General features: G+C 43.4%; 2 protein-coding genes across 5 annotated transcripts in view; one reads left to right on the top strand and one right to left on the bottom strand.

Moving 5' to 3' along the window:
* SMG9 (SMG9 nonsense mediated mRNA decay factor) overlaps positions 1-1448 on the bottom strand; it is an 18766-nt gene extending 17318 nt beyond the window's left edge. The window contains exon 1 of one of the 4 annotated variants that reach the window (XM_067020174.1): positions 1166-1448. The gene's annotated coding sequence lies outside the window, so the exon portion shown is untranslated. The remainder of the gene's footprint in view (positions 1-1165) is intronic. The other 3 variants (XM_059044555.2, XM_067020175.1, XM_067020173.1) reach the window with 3 other exon arrangements.
* Positions 1449-3402: 1954 nt separating this feature from the next.
* The window catches only part of ZNF283 (zinc finger protein 283), a 79457-nt gene continuing 69300 nt past the window's right edge, over positions 3403-13559 (top strand). The window contains exon 1 of the mRNA XM_067020171.1: positions 3403-3407. The gene's annotated coding sequence lies outside the window, so the exon portion shown is untranslated. The remainder of the gene's footprint in view (positions 3408-13559) is intronic.

Raw genomic sequence — 13559 nt, 5'->3', positions numbered from 1 at the left:
TTACAGATGCTTATGCATACTGATTCAGCAGTTAAATGAGTGTTTACAGTCTCCGGAAGGAGAGCCTCCTCAGAAATTGAGACTCTTCCCCGCCTTGCAATTAAGGTTCTGTTTACACTTTATCTTGGAGGCCTCCCCAGCACTTAATTGTCTGTTTTCTTGCCTCAATAGGGATTCTGCTCCAGCACTGAAGTGTCTGTTTACATAACCCATGAGGACCTTCTTCCCATGCATGTTATTCTGGGAACTTCCACAGTATCTGAGTTTACTCTACAGCCCCTATGGCAAGCTCCCAAGAATTTAAGAGTTCACCTACAAGCATTTTGGGGACTCCCAATATTGTTTCCAGGCTCCTCTGGGGATTTCCCCCCCCCTAAAAAAGTATAAAGCCAGTCTATTTGTGTTTATTTACAAGACTCTTACAGTGACCTCCCAGAACTACAAATTACAAATTCCCCTATTACAAATTCTTTGGGGGGCTACCTCAGTACTTAAGAATCTCTTAACATGCTTCTTTTGGAGGATCACCCAGAATCTATCTGCAAGTTATTTGGGGAGACTCCCAATTCCTAACTCCGTATTTACGGTCTAATGAAGCACTCCCACCCCAGAACTTGAGCCTATTCATACTTTTTCTCCAAGACCCTCCAGCAATTACATGTATATGTACAGCCTCTTATATGGGGTCTCCCCTGGAACTTGTCTGTGTTTTATTCAGGAGACTTCAGCATAATTAGGCATCTGTTTACAGGCCTCCCATAGGGAACCCCAGAATTTAAGTTTCTATTTACACTGTATTTAGAGGAATTTGGAGGACCTCCCCACTGTTTAAAAATCAGTTTGTAGGCCCTCTACGAGTGTCCCCAGGGCTCTGCACGTTATTGGAGGGATTTCGCAGTACTTTACCACCAGTTTACAGGTCCTCACTATAAATGGTCTCCCAGAACTGAAAATTTTCCTATATATACATTATCTGTCTCCTGCCCACCCCACTCCCGGCAACGTGCTTTTTAACGGGTTGCTTTAACTCCGAACTCAGTTACGCAAAACGGCCAGGCGTCCGAGCGACCGGTTAGCGGTCAAGGAGGAGCCGGGCCCCGAAACACGCCCCGTGCCCCGCCCCCCGCAGAGGCGCCAGCCTCGCGCAGGCACGCGGGCCCCTTACCTAAGGCGGCTGCTGATTGGTTCTTGGGGTGCAAGGGGGTGCGCGCTCTCCGAGATGGGGGTGGGGTGGGGACGAGGAGGTTCCACCGCAAGCCACCGGCCTGTAAATGGAGTCTGGGGACCCGGGAGCGTGGCGGGAGAGAACGGGTACCGGTCAACCCAGAACCGGTGGGGGCATCCCGGAAGCGGCACCGAAGCAAGGCCGGTTCGAGGGAGGAAGAAGTCGTGAAGGTCTCGCGAGACCGAAGCGAGATCACGTCTCGCGGGCTGCCGGCTCTGCGCATGCGCCGCAGGCTGGGCGCGCGAGAATCGAGCGTGAGCGCCGGGCTGAGCATGCGTTGATGTAGGTGGTTGGCTTCAGCAAGCGGGCGGATTGCGGAGGGGAGTTGGGAGAGCGCGGCGACTCTGCTTCAGTGCGCGTGCGCATCACAGGGGGCGTACGTGGGCTTGCAGAGAAGCTGGGGCAGCGGCGGGGCGCGGCGACACCGGAGGCTTTGGGTTCGAGTATCGCTTCAGCTGTGGTGTTGGCAGGACGCGGTGGGGTGGGACGGCAGGAAAGAATTTAAGTGTCCCGGGCTGAGTGAGTGCTGAGAACACAGGAATGAATCAGACCTGGCGTAGGCCCTGGAAGGGATTCCAGTCTGTGGAGGGAGACGGCTAGGGAATCAAATCACTTAGGAAAGGGTGCGGGTACGATTGGACCTTGAAGGGCAGGTAAAGACCCTCCAGGCGAGGGAACCCTGGGAGAAAAGTCCAGACTGGTTTGGACTCACGGAGTTCCACAGGGGTGGGAGGGGAGGCAGCAGACACGGGCAGGTCAGATCCTGAAGAGATGTGAGACGTGGACTGGTGGGAAGAAGAGCACGTATAAACCCTTCGGGGGCTGCGGTGGAGGAGGGATACAGTGGTAAGAGTCGACAATTCAAACGCCTGCGGTAGGAACCCTGTGCGCGCCTAAGAGGAATACCAGACGGAGAGTGAGGCCCGAGGAGACCGCATGCGCAGTTAGCCCAGAGGGCTCCGGGACTTAGCTGAAGGGACTTAGCTGAAGCGGGTGGTTACCAATGGGAGCGATAGATGCTTCAAGAGAAGAGAGAAGGGTGTATATACATATACATATATTCATAGATATGTAGATGAGTGGGGAATTTACCATTTTTCATTTAAAATTATATTTGGGTACCTCCCTGGAGGTCCAGTGATTAAGACTCCGGGCTTCCATTGCTTGGGGACAGGTGGTACCTAGTCGGGGAACTAAGATCCCACATACCGCGTGGCGCGGCCAAACAACAAGAAAATTCTATTTGGACAGGGAATACATGTACATTCTGACAAAAGTCGAGCAGTCCATGGGGTAGACAAGAAAAGTCCGTCTCCTCTCTAGTTCCCATATTCCATTCCTAGAGCAACAACGCTTCTCAGTTTCCTTCTGGCGCTACTGTTACAACAAAGCATTGGGGTTGAGAGCTTGAGCCTGGCCAAGTTCCTTAACCTCAATGAATCTGTGTCCTGTTTCTACAATGGAGATGAGGGCACTGAATGATGATACTGGCAGAGTTAAATGGGTGACAGTGCCTACAATAGTGCCTGGTGCATAGTAGCACTGTGTGTTGTCATTATTTTGTGGTTTACGATGACAGTGATAGTGACTGAGTCTGAACTGCCCCCTTCCCGTCCAGGCCTCATCCCTGCTGCCATTTTCTCAGCACAGGTGGCAGGTGGAACCATTTCTCCAGGCTGTCGCAGGCTGGGTGAAAACAACCATCACACAGACTGAGTTGAGAGTCCTGTTGTTTATGGATTCTCCAGAAGATTGTGGGTGTCTGGCAGAGATAGACATGACAGGCCATGTTTGTGTTATGTCTGACATTATCCCTTTTAGCATCTTCATCTGTTAGATCGAATCTGTTTTTCTTACCTGAATTTCTCAACCCCAGAGTAGCCTCACAAGTGCCAGTTTCACCTCTGGGCAACCCTCAGAGGTGGAGATTTGACTTCAGGGAAAAGAAGGGGCTCGGCATTGGACCATGGGCCCACGATATACCGGGTTCTGCTTTATATACATCACTGTAACCTTCTCCCCTCCTCATTTAACAGATGCAGAAAATGAGTCTGAGAGAGAAGAAGGGCCTTACTGAAGTACCCAGGGCCAGGAGGCATCAGGGCCTGGATTCAAACCCAACCCTGTCTCACTCTAGGGTGAGCCCACATTTTTTCCCTGGCAATGGGCAACCTGCCTAGCGGTGAGTCAGTGGTGCAATCAAGCACCCAGAGAGCTGCCTTTTATATAAGTGGGATGGCGTGCTGTTGTGTGGATGTACCGTACTTAACCATTACCCTATTGATAAACATTTAGGTTGTTTCTGAACGTTTTGCTCTTACAAACATTTGCCACAATGAATATCCTGTACATCTGACTGCATGTAGATGATAGTATTATCAATAGACTATGTTGTTGGAAGTAGAATTGCCGGGTCAAAGGGTACATGCACCGGGAATTTTAAGAGCCCTTTGCCAAATGATCTATTCATTTCTCAAGTCACTTCTCTGTTCACTTCATTCATTCGTTTGTATCTATTGAACGAATTACGGAACTCTAGTCATCTGCCAGGACAGAGCACCTGCCCTCCAGGAACGGATCTTCTAGTAGGGGCAGATGATGTCAGGTAAAAGATGCCTGGAAAAATCAGGATAAGGGAATTGAGAGTGACAGAGGTCACAGAGAGTGACAGGTGGTCAGGGAAGGCTGCTCTGAGGTGACATTTGAGCAGAAGCCTGAAAGATGGTAAGGGAATGAACCATAATAAGATGCTGAAAAACAGTAAGTGGAAAGACCCCGAAGTGAGAATGGACCTGGGTGTTCAAGGATTATCAAGATGACCAGAGTGACCAGAGCAGAGTGGAAAAGGGGTAGCATTATTTAGGGATATAGCTGTAGAGAGTCCAGGTTACATGGGGTCTTGTGGGCCATGGTAAGAGCTTTTGAATTTACCTCCAAGTGTAACAGGAAGCCTCTGGAGGGCTGTGAGCAAGGACCAGCATGTTGTGAGGTATGTTTTAGAAAGATTTCTCTAGTGTTATTCTCAAAAAGTAGTTAACAGTGGTTCCCTCTGGGGTGAAGGTTATAGGTAGATGTGGAGGAAAACGTCTTAAGACTTTCATGTTTTTGAACTATGTGACTCTTGCCTATGCACAAAAAAGTTAAAGCAGCGCTGGCCGCCATGAGGAGAATGGGCTGCAGCTGGGCAGCAGTGGAAGCAGGAGATGAGGAAGCTGCTGTCTCTTCCCTGGGCAAGAGATGATGATGACTCAGGAAGAGGGTTATGTGAGACAAAGCATGAATCAGGAATGACTTAAAAGTTATCCTGAAGCTTTGGGCCTGAGTGACCCACTGGGTGAAGAGTGATGCTTTTTACCACGATGAGGAGGAGTAGACTTGACAGGAAATTGACAAGCTTTGAACTGCTTAACTTTGAGATGCACATGGGACATCTTAAGTGGTCCAAGTAAGTGATCGCACTAGGGTGAAGCCAGGGTTTGTAGATACAGAATTTTTACTGACTTTTCGTTGTGTAATTTTATAAACACGCACAAAAGTTTTCTGGTATAAAGAACTCCCACATACCCACCACCCAGTATGGAGAGTCGTCACATTTTACTTATCTTATTTCTTCTCTTTTCTTCTCCCACATACAAGCACACTTTTTCCTGGAGTTTCTGTATTATCTTTTAAGCTTTTAAGCAAACCTCAGATGTCCTGTCATTTTATCAATAACTATACAAGTGTGCTAAATTTTGGAGCTGTTAATACATAGATGACATTCAAAGCCCTGGAATTTGCTGAAACCATCCAGCCTGAGGGAGTAGGTTGAGCAGAGACTGGGCCCTGGGCCTCCCACATTTAGGAATCAGGGAAAGGACCAGCATCCTAGAGATGGAGCAGGAACATCAGGAGAGGTGATAAACTGGGGCCAAGGAAACAAAGAGTTCCAAAAAGATGGTGATCGACTAGGGAGCAGAGATACAGAGCAGTAGCTGGAGGTGGACGTGGGGTCCACCATGAAGAAAACATGGCTGTCTTATCCCCCAGTCTTGTTGCAGGAGAATGGATTGCAAGAGGATGGTCATGTCCCAGGTGAGTCGCAGGGACAGGCCACCAAGTGAGGGTCCTTGGTTTCACTCAGGAAAATTCAAGAGTGAGCCATAGTAAAGTGAAAGTAAGTTTATTTAGAGAGATGCACATTCCATAGGCAGAATGCAGATCATCTCAGAAGGCAAGAATGGCACTGGGGTGCAGGGGTGGTTAGTTTTTATGGGCTGGATAATTTCATAGGCTGACAAGTGAGAAGATTATTCCAGATATTTTGGGGAAGGAGTGGGGATTTCCAGGAATTGGGCCACCACCCACTCTTTGGCCTTTTATGGTCAGCCTCAGAACTGTTATGGTGCCTGTGGGTGTGTCATTTAGCATATGCTGATGTATTGCAACAAACGTATAATGAGGCTCAAGGTCTAGGGAAGTCAAATCTTCTGCCATCTTGGGCCTAGTAGGTTCTAAACGGTTTTAGTTGTATCTTCGAGGGGCTGTGTCATTCTGTTTTTTTATTAAATACTTATTTATTTATTTGGCTGCGGTGGATCTTTAGTTGCGGCATGCATGCTGGATCTAGTTCCCTGACCAGGGATCAAACCCAGGACCCCTGCATTGGGAGCATGGAGTCTTAACCACTGGACCACCAGGGAAGTCCTGTGTCATTCTTTTAAAGGTTGTGTCCTGCCCCGTTCCCTCCTGTCTCAGTCTCACTATGTCATGGAAACTTCTCAATATCGTAATGTAGAATCTATAAGGAAAAGTTTACAGGTACTTAACTTTTCTTTACCTTTTTTGTTGTTGAGGTGTAACTTAAACGTGGCAAAGTGCAGAAAAGACACAGATCTTAAGAGTATTGGTCAATGAATTTTTAGAAATTATATATACTTGTGTAACCACTAACCAGGTCAAGGTAGAGGACATTTCCAACACCCCAGAAATTTCTCTTGGACCCTTACCCTGTCAGCTCCCCAACTCCAGAAGCAGCCACTGATCTAATTCTGGTTACTATACGTGAGTTGTGTCTGCTCTTGAACTTGATATAAATGAAATCTTACAGCAGGTCTTCTGTGTTGTCTTCCTCTTTAGCTCTTTGGTCTGTGAGAGTCTTTCCTGTTGTTGAATGTATCAGAAGTTTGTTCTATAAGAACTTACTTTTAAAGGATTTCCACATACAGGTTATTTTATAATATGTAAAATAAAGACTCTGAATTTGAATTCCTGATGTTTTGCAGTTTGGTGAATACATAGTGGAGGATGTAAAGTGCTTAAAGTTCCTGTGGGCCGTTTTTGAGATGAGAGGAATGACAGCATGTTTGTATGCTGCTGGGAGTGATAGGGAAACCATGCAACTCAAATTGGAACTTGAACCCACGTGCCAGGACTTGAACCTGGCAAACCCAGACTAGGAATTGAACCCACTGCCTTTTATTTATTTTTTATTTTTTTGAATTTTATTTTCTTTATTTTTTATACAGCAGGTTCTTATTAGTTATCTATTTTATGCATATTAGTGTACATATGTCGATCCCAATCTCCCAGTTCATCCCACCACCACCAAACCCGTTGGTGTCCATACGTTTGTTCTCTACATCTGTATCTCTGTTTCTGCCCTGCAAACCGGTTCATCTGTACCATTTTTCTAGGTTCCACATATATGCGTTAATGTACAATATTTGTTTTTCTCTTTCTAACTTACTTCACTCTGTATGATAGTCTCTAGGTCCATGCACATCTCTACAAATGACCCAATTTTGCTCCTTTTTATGGCTGAGTAATATTCCATTGTATATATGTACCACATCTTCTTTATCCATTTGTCTGTCAGTGGGCATTTAGGTTGCTTCCGTGTCCTGGCTATTGTAAATAGTGTTGCAATGAACATTGGGGTGCATGTGTCTTTTTGAATTATGGTTTTCTCTGGGTATATGCCCAGTAGTGGGATTGCTGGGTCATATGGTAATTCTATTTTTAGTTTTTTAAGGAACCTCCATACTGTTCTCCATAGTAGCTGTATCAATTTACATTCCCACCAACAGTGCAAGAGGGTTCCCTTTTCTCCACACCCTCTCCAGCATTTGTTTGTAGATTTTCTGATGATGCCCATTCTAACTGGTGTGACACCTCATTGTAGTTTTGATTTGCATTTCTCTAATAATTAGTTACGTTGAGCAGCTTTTCATGTGCTTCTTGTCCATCTGTATGTCTTCTTTGAAGAAATGTCTATTTAGGTCTTCTGCCCATTTTTTGATTGGGTTGTTTTGTTTTTTTAATATTGAGCTGCATGAGCTGTTTATATATTTTGGAGATTAATCCTTTGTCCGTTGATTTGTTTGCGAATATTTTCTCCATTCTGAGGGTTGTCTTTTCATCTTGATTGTAGTTTCCTTTGCTTTGCAAAAGCTTTTAAGTTTCATTAGGTCCCATTTGTTTACTTTTGTTTTTATTTCCATTACTCTAGGAGGTGGATCAAAAAAGATCTTGCTGTGATTTATGTCAAAGAGTGTTCTTCCTATGTTTTCCTCTAAGAGTTTTATAGTGTCCAGTCTTACATTTAGGTCTCTAATCCATTCTGAGTTTATTTTTGTGTATGGTGTTAGGGAGTATTCTAATTTCATTCTTTTACATTTAGTTGTCCAGTTTTCCCAGCACCACTTACTGAAGAGACTGTCTTTCCTCCATTGTGTATCCTTGCCTCCTTTGTCATAGATTAGTTGACCATAGGTGCATGGGCTATGGTCCATCTCTGGGCTTTCTATCCTGTCCCATTGATCTATATTTCTGTTTTTGTGCCAGTACCATATTGTCTTGATTACTATAGCTTTGTAGTATAGTCTGAAGTCCAGGAGCCTGATTCCTCCAGCTCCGTTTTTTTCCCTCAGGACTGCTTTGGCTATTCGGGGTCTTTTGTGTCTCCATACAAATTTTAAGATTTTTTTGTTCTAGTTCTGTAAAAAATGCCATTGGTAATTTGATAGGGATTGCACTGAATCTGTAGATTGCGTTGGGTAGTATAGTCATTTTCACAATATTGATTCTTCCAATCCAAAAACATGGTATATCTCTCCATCTGTTTGTATCATCTTTGATTTCTTCCATCAGTGTCTTATAGTTTTCTGAGTACAGGTCTTTACCTCCTTAGGTAGGTGTATTCCTAGGTATTTTATTCTTTTTGTTGCAATGGTGAATGGGATTGTTTCCTTAATTTCTCTTTCTGATCTTTCGTTGTTAGTGTATAGGAATGCACAAGATTTCTGTGCATTAATTTTGTATCCTGCAACTTTACCAGATTCATTGATTAGCTCTAGTAGTTTTCTGGTGGCATCTTTAGGATTCTCTATGTATAGTATCATGTCATCTGCAAACAGTGACAGTTTTACTTCTTCTTTTCCAATTTGTATTCCTTTTATTTGTTTTTCTTCTCTGATTGCCATGGCTAGGACTTCCAAAACTATGTTGAATAAGAGTGGTGAGAGTGGACATCCTTGTCTCGTTCCTGATCTTAGAGGAAATGCTTTCAGTTTTTCACCATTGAGAATGATGTTTGCTGTGGGTTTGTCATATATGGCTTTTATTATGTTGAGGTAGGTTCCCTCTGTGCCCACTTTCTGGAGAGTTTTTATCATAAATGGGTGTTGAATTTTGTGTAAAGCTTTTTCTGCATCTATTGAGATGATCATATGGTTTTTATTCTTCAGTTTGTTAATATGGTGTATCACACTGATTGATTTGTGTATATTTAAGAATCCTTGCATCCCTGGGATAAATCCCACTTGATCATGGTGTATGATCCTTTTAATGTGTTGTTGGATTCTGTTTGCTAGTATTTTGTTGAGGATTTTTGCATCTATATTCATCAGTGATATTGGTCTGTTTTCTTTTTTCGTAGTATCTTTGTCTGGTTTTGGTAACAGGGTGATGGTGGCCTCATAGTATGAGTTTGGGAGTGTTCCTTCCTCTGCAATTGTTTTGAAGAGTTTGAGAAGGGTGGGTGTTAGCTGTTCTCTAAATGTTCGATAGAATTCACCTGTGAAGCCATCTGGTCTTGGACTCTTCGTTTGTTGGAAGATTTTAAATCACAGTTTCAATTTCATTACTTGTGATTGGTCTATTCATATTTTTTAGTTCTTCCTGGTTCAGTCTTGGAAGTTTATAGCTTTCTATGAATTTGTCCATTTCTTCCAGGTTGTCCATTTTTTTGGCATAGAGTTGCTTGTAGTAGTCTCTTATGATGCTTTGTATTTCTGCAGTGTCTGTTGTAACTTCTCCTTTTTCATTTCTAATTTTATTGATTTGAGTCCTCTCCCTCTTTTTCTTGATGCATCTGGCTAAAGGTTTATCAATTTTGTTTATCTTCTCAAAGAACCAGCTTTTAGTTTTATTGATCTTTGCTATTGTTTTCTTTGTTTCTATTTCATTTATTTGTGCTGTGATCTTTATGATATCTTTCCTTCTAACTTTGCGTTTTGCTTCTTCTTTCTCTAGTTCCTTTAGGTGTAAGGTTAGATTGTTTATTTGAGATTTTTCTTGTTTTTTGAGGTAGCCTTGTATTGCTTTAAACTTCCCTCTTAGAAATGCTTTTGCTGCATCCCATAGGTTTTGGATCGTCATGTTTTCGTTGTAATTTGTCTCTAGGTATTTTTTGATTTCCTCTTTGATTTCTTCAGTGATCTCTTGGTTATTTAGTAATGTATTGTTTAGCCTCCATGTGTTTATGTTTTTAATGTTTTTTTCCCTGTAATTGATTTCTAATCTCATAGCGTTGTGGTCGGAAAAGATGCTTGATATGATTTCAATTTTCTTAAATTTACTGAGGCTTGATTTGAGACCCAAGGTGTGATCTATCCTGGAGAATGTTCCATATGCACTTGAGAAGAAAGTATAATCTGCTGTTTTTGGTTGGAATGTCCTATAAATATCAATTAAATCTATCTGGTCTATTGTGTCATTTACAGCTTGTGTTTCCTTATTAATTTTCTGTCTGGATGATCTGTCCATTGGTGTAAGTGAGGTGTTAAAGTCCCCCACTATTGTGTTACTGTTGATTTCCTCTTTTATAGCTGTTAGCAGTTGCCTTATGTATTGAGGTGCTCCTATATTGGGTGCATATATATTTATAATTGTCATATTTTCTTCTTGGATTGACCCCTTGATCATTATTTAGTGTCCTTCCTTGTCTCTGGTAACATTCTTTATTTTAAAGTCTATTTTATCTGATATGAGTATTGCTACTCCAGCTTTCTTTTGATTTCCATTTGTATGGAATATCTTTTTCCATCCCCTCACTTTTAGTCTGTATGTGTCCCTAGGTGGGTCTTCAGAGTGGGTCTCTTGTAGACAGCATATATATGGGTCTTCTTTTTGTATACATTCAGCGAGCCTGTGTCTTTTGGTTGGAGCATTTAATCCATTCACGTTTAAGGTAATTATCAATATGTATGTTCCTGTTACCGTTTTCTTAATTGTTATGGGTTTGTTTTTGTACATCCTTTTCTTCTCTTGTGTTTACCAGTTAGAGGAGTTCCTTTAGCATTTGTTGTAGAGCTGGTTTGGTGGTGCTGAATTCTCTTAGCTTTTGCTTGTCTGTAAAGCTTTTGATTTCTCCTTCGAATCTGAATGAGATCCTTGCCGGGTAGAGTAATCTTGGTTGTAAGTTCTTCCCTTTCATCCCTTTAAATATATTGTGCCACTCCCTTCTGGCTAGTAGAGTTTCTGCTGGGAAATCAGATGTTAACCTTATGGGAGTTCCTTTATATGTTATTTGTTGTTTTTCCTTTGCTGCTTTCAATAATTTTTCTTGGTCTTTAATTTTTGTCAGTTTGATTACTATGTGTCTCAGCGTATTTCTCCTTGTGTTTATCCAGTATGGGACTCTCTGCACTTCCTGGACTTGGGTAGCTATTTCCTTTCCCATGTTAGGGAAGTTTTTGACTATAATCTCTTCAAATATTTTCTCGGATCCTTCCTCTCTCTCTTCTTCTGGGACCGCTATAATGCGAATGTGGGTATGTTTAATTTTGTCCCAGAGGTCTCTTAGGCTGTCTTCATTTCTTTTCATTCTTTTTTCTTTATTCTGTTCTGTGGCAGTGAATTCCACCATTCTGTCGTCTAGGTCACTTATCCGTTCTTCTGCCTCAGTTATTCTGCTTTTGATTCCTTCTAGTGTATTTTTCACTTCAGTTATTGTATTGTTCATCTCTGTTTGTTTGTTCTTTAATTCTTCTAGATGTTTGTTCTTTAATTCTTCTAGGTCTTTGTTAAACATTTTTTTCATCTTCTTGATCTTTGCTTCCATTCTTTTTCCCAGGTCCTGGATCATCTTCACTATCATTATTCTGAATTCTTTTTCTGGAAGGTTGCCTGTCTCCATTTAGTTGTTTTTCTGGGGTTTTATCTTGTTCCTTCATCTGGTACAAAGTCCTCTGCCTTTTATCTTGTCCGTCTGTCTGTGAAGGTGGTTTTCCTTCCACAGGCTGCAGAATTGTAGTTCTTCTTGCTTCTGCTGTCTGCCCTCTGGTAGATGAGGCTATTAAAGAGGCTTGTGCAAGCTTCTCGATGGGAGCGACTGGTGGTGGGTATAGCTGAGTGTTGCTCTGGTGGGCCTAGCTCAGTAAAACTTTAATTGGCTTGTCTGCTGATGGATGGGGCTGGGTCCCCTCCCTGTTGGTTGTTTGGCCTGAGATAACCCAGCACTGGAGCCTACCCAGCTCTTTGGTGGGGATAATGGCAGGCTCTGGGAGGGCTCACGCCAAGGAGTACTTCCGAGAACTTCTGCTGCCAGTGTCCTTGTCACCATGGTGAGCCACAGCCACCCCCCACCTCTGCAGGAGACCCTCCAACACCAGCAGGTAGGTCTGGTTCAGTCTCCTATGGGGTCAGTGCTCCTTTCCCTGGGTCCTGATGCACACACACTACTTTGTGTGTGCCCTCCAAGAGTGGAGTCTCTGTTTTTCCCAGTCCTGTCGAAGTCCTGCAATCAAATCCCACTAGCTTTCAAAGTCTGATTCTCTAGGAATTCCTTCTCCCGTTGCCGGACCCCCAGGTTGGGAAGCCTGACGTGGGGCTCAGAACCTTCACTCCAGTGAGTGTACTTCTGTGATATTCTCCAGTTTGTGAGTCACCCACCCAGTGGTTATGGGATTTGATTTTATTGTGATTGCACCCCTCCTACCGTCTCATTGCGGCTTCTCCTTTGTCTTTGGATGTGGGGTATCTTTTTTGGTGAGTTCCAGTGTCTTCCTGTCTATGGTTGTTCAGCAGTTAGTTGTGATTCCGGTGCTCTCACAACAGGGAGTGAGCTCACATCCTTCTACTCCGCCATCTTCCCCATGGCCTTTTAATTGAGATCACACACCTGGTCTCAAGACTTAATGAAGCTCAGGTTCTTGAAGTCTCCTTGCAGAAAGAATTCAGTGAGAGACAAAGTGATATGTAAGAAGTGGATTTATTTAAAGAGAAATACACACCACAGACGGAGTGTGGGCCATCTCAGAAGGTGAGAGGCCCTGAAATATGGGGTGGTTAGTTTTTATAGAATGGGTAATTTTATAGGCTAATGAATGGAAGGATTATTTCATCTATTTCAGGGGAATGGGTGTGGATTTCCAGGAATTGTGCCACAGCCCACTTTTTGACCTTTTATGCTTGACCTCAGAACTGTCATGGCGCTGGAGGGTGTGTCATTTAACTAATGTATTCCAATGAGTGTATAATGAGGCTTAAGGCCCACTGGAAGTTGAATCTTCTGCTGTCTTAGACTTAGTTGGTTCTAACCAGTTTTTGTCATGTCCTGTGGCTATGTCATTCTTTTAAAGGTTGTGCCCTGCCCCTGCCCTCCTGTTTCAATAGCAGGGAAAATGGATGAGGCAGGAGACTTAGGACCCAGGCCCTCAAGGAGGCGAGACAGGGTGCAGCCTGGTTACAAGAGGAGACAGAGCTTGGACTCAAAGAAGGGCCAGCTCATCCTGGTAGAAGAAAGGAAAATGTTACCATTTGACATTGCCTCCAAATTGTAAAAAGCACTCTCCTAGTTTTTATATGTTAGCAGTAATCCCACACAGCAGAAAAGCTCAAAACAGGTCTTTGGAATGCAGTCTGGTGTTGATGTAGATGATACAGCTTCCTTTACCAACCATCGTAAAGAACTGGACAAATACTGGCGATGTTTTTTCTACATGGATGGGGCAAAAGGGCCAGGAGAGTGGTGGGCAATTACGACCGAGAATCTTTGGGAGGGAAGAGGAGCCCTGTGGCTGGAGCAGCGGTGATACTGTGATTTATAATAAATATGTATTTGGTCTTTGTC

The sequence above is a fragment of the Kogia breviceps genome, chromosome 18 (assembly GCF_026419965.1).
Source record: "Kogia breviceps isolate mKogBre1 chromosome 18, mKogBre1 haplotype 1, whole genome shotgun sequence".
NCBI lineage: Eukaryota > Metazoa > Chordata > Mammalia > Artiodactyla > Physeteridae > Kogia > Kogia breviceps.
This window is presented reverse-complemented; position numbering and strand designations above follow the sequence as displayed.